Consider the following 10,539-nt stretch of genomic DNA (forward strand, 5'->3'; position numbering starts at 1 on the left):
CTCTTTTTAGGGTTCACTCAATAGGCATGTTGTTGGATCGGGCCCAGTCCCCAATGTCATGAATTTGGGTTAGCACATCTGAGAATGAATCCTGAAATTCTAAAAGCACTTCATGGTGAGGCATGGAATAATAAAACACATTTTGTCAGGCTGAATGTTTGAAATATGAGGTGATTTGAGTCATGCTTCTTCAGTAGTGGAACAAAGACAATTAGCATTTGAATGTTGTCAAGAAATACTGGAGTGATGTTAGATTGTTAATAAAATTGATTATAGACCAATTTATTATACTGCTTTCATGTGTGAAAATACAAACATCTGCAACAATTATTATATTTAATGTATTTTTTAAAACAAGCAGCATTTTCAACTAGTAAAAACAGCTAGCTACATTTTGAAGTGCTGCATTTTGATTAAAGTGGGTCACCAACGCGGTAAGTGTAACACAGCTCTTTTTTGTTACTCACTTTCAGTTAAATAATATTTCAATTCAGAGCCTGGATTTTCCCCTGAGGCTAATATCCATATCATGCTGCAATCAGTTGAACAGGGCAAACGATAAGGTAGAACATCATTAAAATACTCCTACTACAATGTTAAAATATTCTACATTGTGACATCATTAAAATACTCCTACTACAATGTTAAAACATTCTACATTGTGACATCATTAAAATACTCCTACTACAATGTTTTTTTTAAAATTCTACATTCTGACATTATTTCATTGATATCCTGAAACAACTTCTTCATGTATGTATTTTCTGATGTTTGATCAGAGATCTTTTATCAGAGTATCTCTTCCCACATTGATCACAGCCATAAGGCTTCTCTCCTGTGTGTGTTCTCTGGTGTGAAGTCAGATGGCTCGATTGAACAAAACTCCTCCCACATTGATCACAGCTAAAAGGTTTCTCTCCTGTGTGTGTTCTCTGGTGTACAGTCAGATGGCTTGATGAAGTAAAAGTCCTCCCACATTGATCACAGCTAAAACGTTTCTCTCCTGTGTGTGTTCTGTGGTGTTCAGTCAGATGGCTCGATTTAACAAAACTCCTCCCACATTGATCACAGAGATAAGGTTTCTCTCCTGTGTGTGTTCTCTGTGTACTGTCAGATGGCTTGATGAAGTAAAAGTCCTCCCACATTGATCACAGCTAAAACGTTTCTCTCCTGTGTGTGTTCTGTGGTGTTCAGTCAGATGGCTCGATTTAACAAAACTCCTCCCACATTGATCACAGCTATAAGGTTTCTCTCCTGTGTGTGTTCTCTGGTGTAATGTCAGATGGCTAGATGAACAAAACTCCTCCCACATTGACATCACAGCTATAAGGTTTCTCTCCTGTGTGTGTTCTCTGGTGTAATGTCAGACCGCTAGATGAAGTAAAAGTCCTCCCACATTGACCACAGCTATAAGGTTTCTCTCCTGTGTGTGTTCTCTGGTGTATTTTAAGTTCTGATGAAGATTTGCAACCTTTCCCGCAGTCAGAGCAGCAATGAGATTTCTTCCCTGTGGGTCTCTGCTGGTGTTTCTCGAGGTGTTTTGATTTGGAGAGACTCTTCTCTGCCCTGTCAGCATCATGAGTTTGTTGAGGTCCCCCAGAGGATCCACGATAGTCAGGTCTCTCTCCTGTGTGAGCAAAAAGTCAGACAGGTGGTTTAAGGCCCACAACAGCAAAAATACACTGTAAAAAGGTGATGCCAACAGCATTGCCATTAGGTTGTACAAACAATGATGTCTGTAATGAATGTTAATTATTTGACATTTGCCTTAAGACAGTCAAGTGAACAACAATAGTCATTTTGTCTGGTTTTCCCATTAGTTGTAACATCGATGATTTTATGCAAGAAATACGATTTTAAAATTGTTGAAATCCTAAGCAGTGTGCCAGACAACTTTTGGTCTCCAATATAGGCACCTTTCTGGAGGTCTATGTTGTTTGGTGAAGTTATGAGTCCTACAGTAGGTCTATGGTATAACTAGCGGTTTCCGCATTAGCATGGAGGAGTTTCTGCAACCAAATTGCATTTTAGCGAACAGAGGGCGATGCAGAGAGCGATGCAGAGATGCACCTATTTGGGGATGTCTGATAGTATTTACGCACCACCACTAATGATTTGTGGAGCTTCTCAAAGTAATTTTCTCTTCACCTCAAACAGCAAGTAAACAAGGTCTTACAAATACTTTGAGGAACTATTGATTAGAGTAAAATATTTCCAGCTCTCACTCTTGATAACCACTCGACATGAAAGGGAAAAATGTAATGCTCTGATCCAGTGGAAATGTCATACAATACCTGATTACTTCTTATCCCTTTCACAAATAGCCTACAGCTGTGTCTGTCCCACACTATTTTATACAATGTTGCTATCACATTTCGGACAGACCGAGGTGATAGAACATTAAACAGTGTATCAACTATGTAGACAGCTCATGCGCAGCCAATGTGATTTATTTTTATCTGGATATTTTCTAGATGTTTTTATTTGTTGGCTTTATGTAGGCTATTTTTACATAGTTGGCAATGGCAGTAAACATTATTTAGATTTATATAATTTTCATTTATATAGAATGTAGATTAATCACAGACAATGATTTTGAGATACGATTATAAATTTAAATTGTTCCAGTAAAATGTGAATATGAAAATCATAACTGGCACCAGATCAGTAGAAATGGTCAGATAAATTTGCACTTCAAATGGAAAACGTTGCCGACTGCTGTTTTAGTCTATTACTGAAAACTTCAGAAGCATAACGTCAGAATTTAAGGCCAGCAGCAGCGGGAGGAGGAAGAGTTATTATTGCAAACTACAAAGGGAAGCACAGCCGATAGCTGCCTAGTGACACCAGCCTACCAGACGAGCAACATTACTTCTATGCTCGCTTCGAGGAAAGTAACACTGAAACATGCATGACAGCATCAGCTGTTCCAGACGACTTTGTGATCACGCTCTCCGCAGCAGATGTGAGTAAGAAGCACAAGAACACTAAGGTAATCTGCCTAAATGACTACCGACCAGTAACACTCACATCTGTAGCCATGAAGTGATTTGAAAGGCTGGTCGTGGCTCACAACACCATTATCCCTTTATCACCATAAGCACACTCCAATTTGCATACCGCCCCAACAGATCCACAGATGATACAATCTCTATTACACTCCAGACTGCACTTTCCCACCTGGGCAAAAGGAACACCCATGTGAGAATGCTATTCATCGACTACAGCTCAGCGTTCAACACCATAGTGCCCTCAAAGCTCATCACTAAGCTAAGGACCCCCATTCTCATCGAAGGGGTTGTAGTGGAGAAGTTGAAAGCTTCAAGTTTCTTGGTATCCACAACCTTGGTGTCCACATTATAGGCTTAGTTAACTGGTGAACTGTTGAAATCATGGAAACATAATGACGATTCTAATTCTAGATTTGGAATAGAATGTGCAGCACCTTGAATATATTGTTATTTGACTACCAATTAATAAACCAGGGAGGAATTACTGACAGAGTAGGAGCATGGTGGAGACATTCAAGAGAGGAAAATCAGGAAGGGAAATGACAGCAAGTAGTGGAGACGAAAGGGTTAACAAGTTGGATAAACAACAGATGTGCTGGAATGACAACAATATAGATGGAATGAGAACAATATAGATGCTACTTTGAGAACAAACTCTCACATCTTTCACAGCACAGAGCGAGGGAGTCCAGGGGATGACTGGAGGAACAATGGAGGAAGCATTGTGGGATTCTCTTGTTGTGAGTACAGTTGTCGAGACTGCATGGAGGAATGTTAAGAACAGTCACTAACTTTACTTACATATTACCTCAACTAACTGATGCACATTGACTCTGTACAGTTGTTGATACTGAGTGGACGATGGTGAACAACAGTGGAGTGAAAAGGGCTAAAGTTGGTAATGAACAGCAGTTTATGGTCAGAGTGGGAATCATCAGCAAGGATGTTTTTTTGGGGGTGACCGGTTTGCGGTCTCAAAGATGGTGAAGTGGAATCGGTTCGAGTGACCAGGAGTGGTATGATGCCGATTGTGTGTCAACAGCGCAAAAGGAGAAAGCTTCATGTGGTTTAGGTTAAACATTTCAGGTAGGTGGATTAAAACGACTGATACACAGAAGGTTTTACTGTGGTTTGGTGAAGTGGTTCTCCCATCTGATGTAAAACCTGGGTAAGTGAGATATACAGAACCGCTGCAGTGTTACAATTGTAAAAAGGTTGGACATGTGGCAAGTGCTTGTCGAAGGAATAAATATGTCATAGTCAGATGAAGCATGTTGTAATTGTGATGGGAATCACATTCCCGAGTTCCCGGAGTGCACTGTACAGATGAAGGAGGTCATAGTAGCTAGGATGATCAGGCCCATCCAGCAGGTGTCCTATGTGGATGGAGTGAAAATAGCTGAAGGACTAGAGAGGAGAAGGTAGTGGATGTCCCACAGTCTGCAGTGAAGCCATGCAGGAGAAGGATCCCAACAGACAAATAGTGAAAGAGGTGGACTTTGTTGTGTTTATAGAGCAAGTTATAAATTGCATTAATAAATTATTAGTAACCTTCGTCCACAACTACAAGTTTCCAAAATTGTGTTTGCATTGCCCTCACTGCCGCAGTGATAAATTGCATTAATACTAAACTAATAAAACATCTAAGAAGCTAGACATCATTGTGAAGGCGGCAAATTGATTTCTGGATCTCCAGGACTTCAGACAAAATGTTACAGGGAGAACTGAATGAAGAAGTTCCCCCCCTCCCAGGTTCCTGAACCTGTGTAGGGATCTGAATAGTACCATTTTTGTTTGAAATTCAGGGTATTGGAGTGAATTTGGTTAGTGTGGATTTTTTATTTTACGTAATTAGTATGATTTGTTCATCCCATTTTTTGTTTGCGTTTTGGTTATTTTTTACAACCCCGTACAGTAGGTGGCAGCAATACACCTGGTGAGTGTAGTCTGACTATAAGCCTCAGAGAAGAAGACATGGTGTTGGAACCAAAGTGATGGTCAGTGTTTCCAGTTGATCCTAATTAGATGTTACATTTCATGTTGTTTTCTTACTTCATGAAGCCTGCTAGCTAGCCAACATCTTCATACTTCGCTTACTCCTCTCTGATAAGATACCGCTGCACAAACATGCTTATCTTGGCCTACAACAGCACTGGTACCAGGCAGTATTAGCTAGCTACGTTTGCTTTGACTCTTAATAATAAATTTAGCAAGCTAGCTTGCCCGCTAACTAGCGATTAGCAGCTAACATTATTTGAGCAACACCTTGCTAAGAAAAGACAATCTTTCACCTTTAATGTAATGGCATGAAAAGAATTGCCAGAATATTATACAATGACTTATCAACAGCTCTACCAATTTGACCCCAACAGGAAATCTACACTGGCAGTTATAGAAAGACCTATTTACTATATAACCATTGATTCCACTGATTCTTGAAGAATATAACTTATAAATGCCTCAACTGTTTCAGCCGTATTACCCCACCAGAAACCAAAACATAAGCTTGTATAACACCACTGTTTGTAAACTAATACTATATGGCTGAGGGTCGATCCAAGCGTTCTGACCTCACAATGACAGTAAAGCACCCAAGCTAACTGGCTAATGTTGGATAACTTGCTAGATACAAATCAGAGAAAACCTCACTCTTACCATTTTACTTGCCCTAGCAGAGCTGGTTAGGCTGTTTTCATGTTATCCAGAGTGTTGGTGACTAACTGTGCTGCTGGCAACAAATTAATTTGAGCTTTTTTGCAGATGTTTACTGACACCGGCCATATTCATTATAGTTTTAACCATGTTGAGGCTATACAGTGTTGGTTTACATTGTTTCTAAACATTGGAGTAAAAAAAAGCTTATTTGGTGATCTGATGGGGTAAACAGTTGAACTAAGCTATATTCTATAAACTATATTCTTCAAGAATCAATGCCTATAAATTAATTAATTTAAAAGTCAAAATATGGATGTAGCAATTGCAAATTTCCCCTTTAACACCACACATCAGTTCAACAACCGCAGAGTTTGTGCTTCTGTTAAGACAGTACTTACTAGTGTTAATCAGGGCCCGTTCATCGTTAGAACCATCGGACGACTTAAGATGCGTTTGGGAAACCGGGCCCAGATATCCAGTTTCCTCCTCTTCTTCATTGTTCGATGACACAGTCACCTCCCCCTCCCCCTCCTCTTCCTCTTCTTCTTCGTCTTCTTCTTCTTCTTTCACTGAAACGTCGTCGTCTTCCTCTTCTTTAACTGAGACGTCATTTTCTTCTTCGTTCACAGTAACAGCCTCAACCTCTACTTGTTTTTGTATTGTAACAGCCTCCTCTTCCTCCACCTCTTTCACGAGAGCTTCTTTCTCCATCCAGTAGACCGCCTCTTCTTCAGCAGGAACGTGGTTAAGTTTGAGACTGGAGTTATGAGGCATGTACTGAAGTCGCTAAGCGGTATAATTCAAAGCAGTGTCCCTTTATCAGCAGCACGTGATCAATGACGTCTGAAGAATAATTTCGTCGAACACCTGATTGGTTTTGATTAATTTGGGCTCGTTCGACATTGCAGCCGACAGTGCAGGTGGCTGCTGACTGCTGACGGATTAATTTACAAATCACCTTGCATCATAAATAACTACTCATTATGAAAAGCCAACTGACATTTACTCTTGAGGTGCTGATCTGTTGCACCCTCGACAACTACTGTGATTTTTATTATTTTACCATGCTGGTCATTTATGAACATTTAAACATCACAGCCAGAAGAGGGCTGGCCACCCCTCATAGCCTCGTTCCTCTCAATGTTTTTTCCTAGCCACCGTGCTTCTGCACCTGCATTGCTTGCTGTTTGGGGTTTTAGGCTGGGTTTCTGTACAGCACTTTGAGATATCAGCTGATGTAAGAATAAATACAAAATACTCTTCCATTTCAGAGCCTGGGATTTTTCCCCTGAGGCTAATATCCATTACATGTTGATATCAATTCATAAGTGGGCAAACGTTTAGGCTTCTACATTGTGAAATCATTACAATACTCCTACTACAATGTTAAAAAATTCTACATTGTGACATTAATTAATTGAAATCATGAAACAACTACTTCATGTATGTATTTTCTAATATTTGATATCTTTTATCAGATTATCTCTGGTCACAGCTATGAGATTTCAATACTGTGTGTTCTCTGGTGTTGAGTCAGATGGCCAGATTGACCAAAACTTTTCCCACACTGACCACAGCTATAAGGTTTCTCTCCTGTGTGTGTTCTCTTGTGTAGAGTCAGATGGCCAGATTGACCAAAACTTTTCCCACACTGACCACAGCTATAAGGTTTCTCTCCTGTGTGTGTTCTCTTGTGTAGAGTCAGATGGCAAGCTTGAACAAAACTCGTCCCACATTGATCACAGCTATAAGATTTCTCTCCTGTGTGTTTTCCCTGGTTCCACATTGACCACAGCTATAAGATTTATCTCCTGTGTGTTTTCCCTGGTTTACTTTCGGAGAGATTAATGTTGTAAAACTCCTCCCACATTTATCACAGATATGTTTCTCTCCTGTGTGTATTCTCTTGTGCACTGTCAGATCTCCAGATATAGTTAAACTCTTCCCACATTGATCACAGCTATAAGGTTTCTCTCCTGTGTGTGTTATCTGAGGTATTTTAATGCCTGATGAGGTGCATCTCTTCCCACAGTCAGAGCAGCAGTGAGTTCTCTTCCCTGTGGATCTCTGCAGGTGTTTTGATCTGGAGAGACTCTTCTCTGCCTCTTCAGGGGCGGCAGGGTAGCCTCGTGGTTAGACATGCCTTGTAAAATAAAGGTTAAATAAAATAAATAAATAAAATTCAGCATCATGAGGTTGTTGGGGATCCCCAGAGGATCCACGATAGTCCCCACTCTCTCCTGTGTGAACAACAAAGTCAGATGATTAAAAGCCCACAACAGCGGAAAACCACTGTAACAGAAAGGTGAAGCCAACAGAGTTCCCATGATGTTGTACAACAATTGATGCCTGTAATGAATGTTAAAATTATTTGACATTTGTCTTAAAATGAGCAAGAATAGACATATTTTGCCTTGTTTTCACATTAGTAGTAACTTTGATGATCGTAGACTAGAAATAAGTTATTCATGTTGTTGAAACGCTAAGCAGTGTGCCAGACAACTTTTGGTCTAGGCCCCTTTCTGTGTTTAATAAAATTGTGGCACAAGGGCGATGCAAACACAATTTGATTGCAGAAACACCTCCCTGCTAAACTAATGAGGAAACCGCTAGTTATGGATGTAGGATATCTGGTAATGAGGAAGCCGATAGTTATGGATGTAGGATATCTGCCTGGAGCAAAAATGGTGAGCAAAGATTTTAGTTTTTCACAATGTATTCTGAATGTGAATGGGGGAAAACTCCCCCTGAGTTTTCCCCCAGAAACCTACATTTCCAGGTTGCTTATGAGTACATTTAACACTACTTTGGATTATAATTGTAAGGGTCATTTGAATGTCCTGCTTAATATAATGTTTGCTACAGTATTAAGAATTAGGTGTAATTATTGAAGAACCGCGTTAATGACAGTTTCCATTTGGATGATGCTAATAAAGTTAAGATTGTTTTGTATTTCACCTTTATTTAACCAGGTAGGCCAGTCGAGAACAAGTTCTCATTTCCAACTGTGACCTGGAAAAGATAAAGCAGTGCAGTGCGACAAAAAAACAACAGTTACATAATCTTGGGATAAACAAACGTGCGGTCAATAACACAATAGAAAGTCTAAATACAAAGTTTACAAATGGAGTAAGGAGGTAAGGCAATAAATAGGCCATAGTAGCAAAGTAATTACAAATTAACACTGGAGTGATTGATGTGCAGATGATGATGTGCAAGTAGAAATACTGGTGTGCAAAATAGCAAAAAAAGTAAATAAAAACATGGGGATGAAGTAGGTAGTTGGATGGGCTATTTACAGATGGGCTGTGTACAGCTGCAGCGATTAGTAAACTGCTCAGATAGCTGATGCCTAAAGTTAGTGAGGGAGACTCTCCAGCTTCAGTGATTTTTACAATTTGTTCCAGTCATTGGCAGCAGAGAACTGGAAGGAAAGGCGGCCAAAGTAGGTGTTGGCTTTGGGGATGACCAGTGAGATATACTTTCTGGAACACGTGCTATGGGTGGGTGTTGCTATGGTGACCAGTGAGCTGAGTTAAGGCGGCCTAGCAAAGACTTATAGATGACCTAGAGCCAGTAGGTTTGGAGACGAATATGTTGCAAGGGCCAGCCGACGAGAGCATACAGGTCGCAGTGGTGGGTGGTATATGGGGCTTTGGTGACAAAACGGATGGCACTGTGATAGACTGCGTCCAGTTTGCTGTGTAGAGTGTTGGAGGCTATTTTGAAAATGACATCACCGAAGTCAAGGATCGGTATGATAGTCAGTCTTACGAGGGTATGTTTGGCAGCGTGAGTGAAAGAGGCTTTGTTGCGAAATAGGAAGCCATTTTTTAAATTTAATTTTGGATTGTAAATGCTTAATATTAGTCTGAAAGGAGAGTCTAACCAGACACCTAGGTATTTATAGTTGTCCACATATTCTAAGTCAGAACCGTCCAGAGTAGTGATGCTGGACAGGTGGGTGGGAGCAGCGATCGGTTGAAGAGCATACATTTAGTTTAACTAACGTTTTAGAGCAGTTGGAGGCCACGGAAGGAGTGTTGTATGGCATTGAAGCTCATTTGGAGGTTTGTTAACTGTGCCCAAAGAAGTGCCACATGTATACAGAATGGTGTCATCTGCGTAAAGTTGGATCAAGGAATCACCCGCAGCAAGAGCAACATTGTTGGTATATACAGAGAAAAGAGTCGGCCAGAGATTTGAACCCTGTGGTACCCCCATAGAGACTGCAAGAGGTCCGGACAACAGGCCCTTCGATTTGACACACTGAACTTTTGAGAAGTTGTTCTGGGAAGTAGTTGGTGAACCAGGCGAGTCAGTCATTTGAGAAACCAAGGCTGTTAAGTCTACCGATAAGAATACAGTGATAGACAGAGTCGAAAGCCATGGCCAGGTTGATGAAGATGGCTACAGAGTATTGTCTCTTATCGACGGCTGTTATGACATAGTTTAGGACCTTGAGCGTGGCTGAGGTGCACCAGTGACCAGCTTGGAAAATGTATTGCACAGCGGAGAAGGTACGGTGGGATACAAAATGGTCATTGATCTGTTTGTTAAAACCTCTTGGAACTCTGGGGGCGGTATTTCATTTTTGGGAAAAAACGTTCTCGTTTTAAACGGGATATTTTGTCACGACAAGATGCTCGACTATGCATATAATTGACAGCTTTGGATAGAAAACACTCTGACACATCCAAAACTGCAAAGATATTGTCTGTGAGTGAAACAGAACTGATGTTACAGGCGAAACCCAGATAAAAATCCAATCAGGAAGTGCCCCATATTTTGAAAGCGCTGCATGCCAATGACTCCTTATATGGCTGTGAATGGGCTACGAATGAGCTTACGTTTTCCCCAAGGTGTCTACAGC

General features: G+C 40.6%; 1 pseudogene; it reads right to left on the reverse strand.

The window, feature by feature from the left end:
- Window positions 1-249: 249 nt before the first annotated feature.
- Window positions 250-6,608, reverse strand: LOC127923079 (zinc finger protein 664-like; annotated as a pseudogene).
- Between the last annotated feature and the right edge of the window lie 3,931 nt (window positions 6,609-10,539).

This window comes from Oncorhynchus keta, unplaced genomic scaffold (assembly GCF_023373465.1).
Source record: "Oncorhynchus keta strain PuntledgeMale-10-30-2019 unplaced genomic scaffold, Oket_V2 Un_contig_28238_pilon_pilon, whole genome shotgun sequence".
NCBI classification, from domain to species: Eukaryota; Metazoa; Chordata; class Actinopteri; order Salmoniformes; family Salmonidae; genus Oncorhynchus; species Oncorhynchus keta.